Here is an 8,432-nt window from a genome sequence, read left to right as displayed (position 1 = left end):
AAAACATGATTGAGGCCTGGGGAGAGAGCTCAGTCGGTAGAGTGCTTGCCTTGCAAGCACTAAGGCCTTGGGTTCAATCCCCAGCACTGCAAAAAACAAAACAAAAAAATATATAATTGAATATTAGCAATCATTCCTTTTTTCCAAATATCATCATCCTAACACAGTTAGGTTTAGTGACAATCCTTAGTGTCCCAAATTAAATCTTTTCCTTTTCACATCAAAGTAGAGAATGAATGTCATATTGTAACATTTCCTTCCACTTATTTAGCAATAGCATTTTCGATGCTTTTAGAATGTTAAATGGCCTCATTTCTAATCAGGCCTGGGGCTACTCTTTTCCACCTATGCCAGCTCTTCCGCCCACACTAGTTTCGTCTACACTGCCTACCTGAGTTCATGAAGTGACTGCTGTGTGAAGTCCTGCACTTAAGCAGCACAAACAGGAAAAACTAACCTACAAGCAAATAAGCAATGCCAACTTGACGGAACCAAGCCCAGAAACAGACATGGCGTGCATTATATGGGGACAAGGAAGGCGTGGTGGAGGTGACCAATGTGAACTGGATTTTGAAGGACAAACAGGACTTTCTGAAGAGGCTAAGGACAGAAGGAAAGCAGGGTGTTCATTTGGAAAAGCATTTCAGAACAAAGGATGGCCAAGGTTAGGCCGGGCCCATTCCAAGCAAGGTCAGGAGAGGACTGGGCACACAGTGCGGGGTGCTGAGGCATCAGAACCGAGGCTGGAGAGACAGAAAGAGAAAACAGCATGTGCAGGAGGCTGGCCACAGCACACATTCAGCAGGAGGCCTCCCACCGGCTGCACTTGGAGAATAAATGAAGAAAACCACACATACATATGCGTCTCCCGAGCCACCCAGCACAGGCTCTTGAAATGGCTTCTGAAAGTGCTGTCAATGGCATGGCTTTTGAAACCTTGAACACACAACGGACACGTGTGGCCTTGCTTTTCCTGTGGGAATGCCAGTACTGAGGACAGTGCCCACTGCTGGTGCGATGTCCATCAATTCTGTCTGGATCTCAAGTGGACCCAGGTAAAGCGTTCTGCATATACAACAGTCATGATGTTCAAGGACGGGTGTTTTCAAAGATGTCCTTCTCATTAAGAAGCACAAGTACATGCTACTCCTTTAGAAATATTCACCCATCGGATATGATACTGTATCTTCAACATGATCTATGATAGGAAAAGGTCTTGAGTAGCTATTTAAATAAGCTACACAGATATGCTCCCCAAAATAGCAGAAACATGAATCATCTCCAAGAAACAAAAAAATAAATAAATAAATAAAAATCAAGCTCCTTCGTCGTAGCATGTAGAATTAAACTTAATTATCTGCACAAATCATTTGGAAACTAATCCAGTATCACCTGCTGTCATCTCAACCACCCACTTAAATCTTTGCTGTGGAATTCAACCTTTAATGGCTTCTCTCAGGAGCCATGCCAATCAACCCCAGGGCCAACTTTATCGAAGGACCAAATCTCTGCAGATGCTGGCACTGGCCTCACATGACTTGCTTTCCCAGGAGAAGGGATAGAAGCAGAGGCCATTGATGATGATGTACAGCCAGCCTTGGCGGGGCACCGGGCCCTTACAGCAGCAGCAAGAGCAGTAGGTGACCACCTTCTCTGCCTCAGGGAGGATGAACCTGGCCTCCAACGTCACCAATGCTTCTCAGAACTTCTTGGGCTCCCCTTCCTGCTCAGCAAGCCTTCTGCTGCTCTCTTAAGCAATCAGACCCTGACGCACAAGAGACAGGGCCTTCATCCAGGGAGCTGGGCAAAGGGAAGGAAGAGAGCACAAGGGACAGGAAGCAGGAAGGACAGATGCACCCAGGCACTTGAGGAACCTCTGTTGCTTCCACCACAACCACCCCTGTCCACTACCCAGAAACAGCCACAGCCAGAGGGGGAAAAAAAAAGGCAGAGATCGATTAACCATCACAAAGTTGCAAAACACAAAGAAAAGTCTCTCGGTCACTTACTGACCATGAAGCTGTGGCTGAATCAGCTGACTTCTAAGGTTTTGAGAATTTTAATTCACAATTATTTCCCAGATCCTCCCTACACTCATGCTACAGTTTGGATCTTCAATGCCTCCCCAAGGTCCATGTGTTAAAGTCCTGATTCCCAGCTAGTGTATTGGGAGGTGATGGAACTGCACGAGGTGGGGTCTGGTGGGCCCTTGAAGCCCACACTGGGACCCCAGCCCCTTCCTCTCTGCTCCCTGGCTCGCCATGAGGTGAACAATTTTTCTCTGCCATAAGCGGCTGCCGTGATGTGCTGTCCCATCACAGGCTCACGAGCAAGGGGGCCGACCAGTCACAGACTGGAGCCTCCAGAACTGGGAGCCAAACCAACCTTCCCTAAGTCAGTCTCTCAGGTGTTTGTGACAGCGATGAAAAGTGAACCAACACAAGAGATGCGAAACCCAGTGACTGGCTCTGGAATGGGAACTCACATCAGCCCCGAGGAACTATGTAACTAGGACACAAGAGTCTCTTTAAAACAAGAACGAATGTCTTCATTAGGTTCGCAAAGGTCCGTATAAAGCCAACTGCAGGATCTGGAGAAGACTAATGCCGTGCACCACCGTCCACTGTCCTTGTTGAAGGTGGAAGGGAGGACCCTGGCCAAGCTTCCAGAGGCCGGAAGCACTCCTAAACCCCTGGGTGTGCGGGAGAGAGCAGCGGGCACAATCTGACACAGCAACTCTTTTGCCAATCAGTACCAACAAGAAGGGACCTGTGTGATCTGCGGTGGTGACAAGGGTCTAGAATAGAATCTGTGGCCCATTTCTCAAGGGTGACAGTCTGTCGCTACCTGTCCTTTTCTTTTTATTAACATTTTCATTTGTGTTTTATACGACTGTCTTATGAGAGCCTATGTTTCCTAAGATGAGTCGGTTTTCTTGGGGGTGTTACCAAATCCTCACTGTGTAAGTCCTTTAGAAATGAAACCTGGGCACTCACGTTACAATAATCTAATCATAATTACTATAAAATAAACCTGAGTGCTGGTGAAGTTTACTGTTTTCTTCATTATTTATCAGGCTCTGGAGCTGACTGGCATGGCCGAGGACAGGATTCAGTTGCTCCAAGCAGATGTGATGGTGGCCATAGGGCCTCCCCACTGTCATGGCTGCAGTGTCTGGTCCCAGGAAGAGCTGAAGCAGAGGGATTTTTAAGTTTTATGGAGCAGTCAAGGGCCCAGGAAAGGCCCACCTCTCACACCCTGTGGATCTGGCCCGAGGAGTGGGGAGAATAAATGCCACGATGTGCTCCCGCTCCCCAGCACTGCCTCCTCAGGCTTCCTTTCTTCCTTCCTTTCTTTTTTTAGGAATACTAGCTTTGAAGTGTCATCGATGAAAACTGTCACCCCCAAACATGCCACTTTAGCATAAGGATAACTTTGAGCCAAAGATAACTGAGAAACAAAAAAGACAGGGTACCAGAAAGGCTGTCTGCCCTGCCCCGTCTGCCTCAAGTCAGGAGGGACTCTCCATCTGCACAGGCATGTCCCCCTCTGCCCCGGGAAGACACCTCTGACCTCTAGATCTCGGCAGCCTGAGGGGCTCACACAGCCTCACAGAGACAGCCCTCCCCTGCCATTAGTTTCCCCCATGTTTACCTCCCCGACCCTGAGCCACCCCAGAAGCTGGACCCCTTTTCCTGTCACTTCAGTCCTCAGCCAACTGGTTGCTTTCCCTTAAGGTGCTGTGCAAGGTCGATTCTAACCACCCTACCAGTTACAAGGCTGAGTTTCTGCCACGTGTATATACTCTGCATGCATTCAGATCAACTCTCTCTTGCTCATCTGCTGCATAGCAATGTCATTTCCAGGGCCCCAACCACAGAACCTAGGGAGAGGACATTTTTCCTTCTGACTACGTTAAACATGAATATATATGTGAGGCAAATTTCAAAGGGTGAAGTGACTTGTCTCAAATCTGTTTTTTTCATTCTTTCTTTGGTTGGTTCTCTATGATATCATGTATCAAATTAAAATGCAGACAGCCATAGATGGATAATACATAATTGGGGAAAATCCAAAATTGTAAACTCAGTTTTCCAGGGGCTCACATGCTCTTGGGACAAAGATACAAATGAAAAATGTGAGCACTACAGTTTATATTCTTAGCCATCTGTCTTTCCTTCTCAAGCTTTTCATCTACTATTGAACAGGGTGTTTCCCCCCTCAGAAAGTCTCGTCCCTCCAGGGCAGGGGAAGCAGCCTGTCATCTCCTCCTTTCCAGTGGGCAGCAGATCCTGGGGAACCAGGGAGCAGTTCTCTCGGGCTCATTTCTCAAGGGCTGTGCATGGCCATTGTGTGTCCCCATCCTTCGGGTCAAGCTCGACACGACACGATGTGCCATTTCAGTGTCCAGACAAGGCTGCAAGGGAAGGAAGGAGTGGTGCTTCCCCTGGCTCTCCCTAGATACAGCCCACATCCCGATGTCCCGGATGTCCCGTACAAGCCAAACACGAGGTTCTAAAAGGGGGACGAGTACGGACTGGCTAGGGACCAGGAGCCCAGGGACCCCACAGCAGTGAGCTCCTGGGACTCTTCTCACATTTTCTTTCCCAAACTTCATTGTGGAGAGGCTGGCAAACCAGAAATCCCAACAGCCATGTTTTGTTAAAGACGAAAGAAAAGTCTACCCTTTCTAGCAAAAGGAGCAGCCCGGCGACACAAAAGACTTTCAGGCCCTGTTCTTAGATACAGAGCGCAGGAGAAATTCGTAGCCCTACCACCGAAGTCGGAGTGGGAGCCTACACTTCCTCCCTCTCCAGACTTCAGCAGGTTCCTCAGCCCTCCACCCCACCCTGGGGTGGTGTCGGAAAAGGTAAGGGGACAGATCTTCTGTCCCGTCTGCACCCTGGCAGTCTCTGTGGAGGCCACGTGGGGAGACCAGCTTCCATCTCTACCCTGTCCTTGCTGGTCAGTGGGCCCAGTGGAGTCAGAGCTTATGCCAGAGCCCAACAGTGAGGAGGTCCCCCCAGCCCAGGGGAGCAGCCAGACATCCCTGACCTTCCCACAGGGTGGTATCTGCAGAGGCCTGGTGGAGAGATGTGAATCCACGCCTGCCCAGCAGCACTGAGGACCCTGGCCCTGATCAAGAGAGGCTCATAAAACTGGACTTGTAACACCAGCTGAGGGTGATAAGGCAGCATCCTCAGCTGCTCCACTCGTGAAGGCAGAGGGGCCTATGAAAACAGAGACTCAAATAGACAGAGCCTCAAACTGCAGAATGTCCACATTCCCATGTAAACCACTCCCCATACCAAGAGCCAAGGAAATCCCGATTTGAATGGAAAGACAGTCCACAGATGCCAACCCACAGAGATGACATTGGACATTAGAATTGCCTGACACAGATTTTAGGGCACAAATTAAAAAAAAAGAATAGTTTCAGGACAGAAAGAGATGAATGAAATGGAACTGAAAAAATATAGTGACCTTAATAAAATTCAGTGATAGGCTCTAAAGCACAATGGAAAGGACAGAGGGAAGAACCCTCTGTGAACTTGAAGAACAGAAAATGTCCAATGTGAACAGACAGACTTGCTGAATTGTGCCCCCGCAATTCATTACACTGAGGCCCTGTCCTCCAGTGGACTGTATTTGGAGAGAGATACTTAAGGTTAAAAGAGGTCATAGATGTGGGGTTCTGGTCCAATAGGTTCAGTGGCCTTATGAGAGGAAGGGGTCTCTCTCTCTCTCTCTCTCCACACACATGTACTGAGGTAAGGCTACATGAGGACACAGTGAAAAGGCCCCACCTTCAAACAAGGAAGAGCGCCCTCACTGGGAACTGAACCCTGCTGGACCTGGCCTTTGGACTTCCGGCCTCCAGAACTGTAACACATTTCTTATCTGAGCCAGCCAGTCTATGGCATTTTGTTATGACGACCTGAGCAGACTGATTTTGGTACCCAAAAGTGGGATGCTGCTAACAAATACCTAAAAATGTGGAAGTGGCTTTACAACTGGGAACTGGGTTGAGGCTAGAAGAGTTTTGAGATACATCCTAGACACACAGAATTTAAAGGCCATGCTGGTTGAGTCTTGGTGGTTAGAGGGTAATGAAAAATGTTACTGGAACTAGAGGAAAAAAGGTCCTTGTTATAAAGTTGCAAAGAACTTGTCTGAACTCTGTTAGTGTTTTGTGGGAGGTGAAATTTGGGAGTGATGAAATTATTTAGCAGAGATTTCTAGGCAAAGTATGAAGGTACAGGTTAAGGCCTTGCTGCTTCTAGGAAGAAGTAACAGGAAAGATGAATTCAAGAATGGAAGGCTAAGCAAGAAGGAATCTGAACTTGAAAGATTTGGAAAATTCTATTCACATGGCAAAGAATGAGAAAGTTTGTTAGGAAGAAGGGACCAAGTGTGTGGCTGAAGGACCATCTGGTAGAGTTCCTGGAGGTGACTCCGTCCTTTCACCTTCGTTTCCCAGGCAGACATCTTCAGCTGAAGCCTTCGAGGCAAGACGGCCCTGCAGAGCCTTGGGGGTGTGGCCATTTGGCAGAGCACCAGTGGCAGGGTTGGCACTCCAGGGGGTCCAGAGACAGTGCATCGAGTTAAAGAGGATACCCTCAAGTCTAAGGATCTAGTGGGATTTGCCTTACCAGGCTTAGGACTTGCTTGGAACCATTACTCAGTGCCTCTCCCGTTTCTCCCCTTTGGCACAGATACGTAGCCTCTATGCATGGCCCACGATTGTATTTTGGAAGCACATAACTTATTTGGTTTCATAGGTTCACAGCTGGGGAGGAATTTTGCCTGAGGATTACTCTCAGTCTCGCTCATACCTGAATTAGGTGATATTTGGATTAAAGTTGGAACTTTACACCTTATACTTGATGGAATGAATTACAACTCTGGGGGCATTTTTCATGCATGGTCATGAACTGTGGTGGGGAGGCGGGAGTGGGAAGCTGTGGACTGAGCTGTGTCTTCCCTGGAATCCATGTTGAAGCCCTAAGCCCCGGTGAGACTGTATTTGGAGAGAAGGCTTCTAGGAGGTAAGAAAGGCTAGGTGAGGACCTAAACATGGGGTCCTAACCTAAGGTGATCGGTGGCCTTATAAGAGGAAGATACTCTTTCTCTCTCCTAGTCCATGCACTGAGGAAAGTTCATGTAAAGACAGAACAAAAAGGTAGCCACCTGCAAGCCAGAAAGAGAACCCTAGCTAGCAGTGGAGTCGGCTGGTACCCTGATCAAGACCCCCTAACGTGCAGAACTGTGGGAAATAAACTTCTAGAGCCATCCAGTCGGTAGAGTTTTGTTATGGCAGATTAGGCAGACTGAGGCAAAAACAGACCCCCCCCCCCCAAAAAAAAGGAAGAAAGAAAGAAAGAAACAGAACAGAACTCTGAAATCGTGGGACTGCAACCAAAGATCTAATAGTTCTGTCATCAGAGTCCAGAAAAGAGAGGAGGCAGGACAATGGTCTGAAACTGTATTTTGAAGGAATGATGGCTGAAAATTCCCCAAAGTGGCAAAAGACATAAATGTACAGATTAAAGCAGCTCAACAAACTCCAGAGGCCCACTCAAAGAAATCCACATCAAAACAACACAGTGAAGCTTCCAGAAATTAAAAACACTGCTCTCAAAATAATGTTTCCAATAATAACCTTCACAATTTCAATTAAATATGTTATACACAAAGATGTCATTTGGCTTGAGTCAAGAGAAAAACAGTGAAGGACAAGTGTTTCAAAGTCTCTTCAAGTTTTTCACAATCTAATATGCAATGTCAGTGCAAGTTTACAATTAAGTCTTACTATGGTATTAAAAAACTAAGGTACAAACTACAAACAACTGAGGTAAATCCTTATAAATAAACACTCTCAGGTAACTCAGATAGGTTAAAAAAGACTGGACACATCAAAGGTCTCTTCTGTTCACTCCCTTCTGAGCTGTAGGCCATGACCTTGGAATGCACTTGATTCTCAGTAGGGGACATCTCACTAAGCAAGGTCTGCCGGTCAGGAGTGGCAGGGCCCCTGGGCAGCATTCCTTGGCTTCGGTCCCAATGGTGCCTTCATGGAGCAAGCGCAGTGCTGCTGCTGGCTGTGAGCACTTAGCTGAGCTGTTGTCTCCATCAGCACTCACAGGGCGCTCTCCCCAGTCTTTCCATCTCCCTCCTTTGTATCCTTAGCTAAAGGCTGAAGGACCTTTGTTCCTCCACCATCCTCACCCTGGAGGATGAATTCATTGTGAATCCCCATCTCTAATTTCTACCCCTGCAACTTACCACTGATCTCTGTAGGACTCCATCCCCTTGGCATGACGAGATGCCCCTTCCCCGCCCCCACCCTGGCACACCCTATTTCTCTCTCAAGCTGGTAGTTTACATACACGTTAGACATAAACTTCCCCTTCACACGCCCTCCATTAGGA

Source organism: Sciurus vulgaris (genome assembly GCF_902686455.1).
Source record: "Sciurus vulgaris genome assembly, chromosome: 14".
Lineage (NCBI taxonomy): Eukaryota > Metazoa > Chordata > Mammalia > Rodentia > Sciuridae > Sciurus > Sciurus vulgaris.
The sequence above is the reverse complement of the archived record's forward strand: the minus strand, read 5'-3'. Positions refer to the sequence as shown.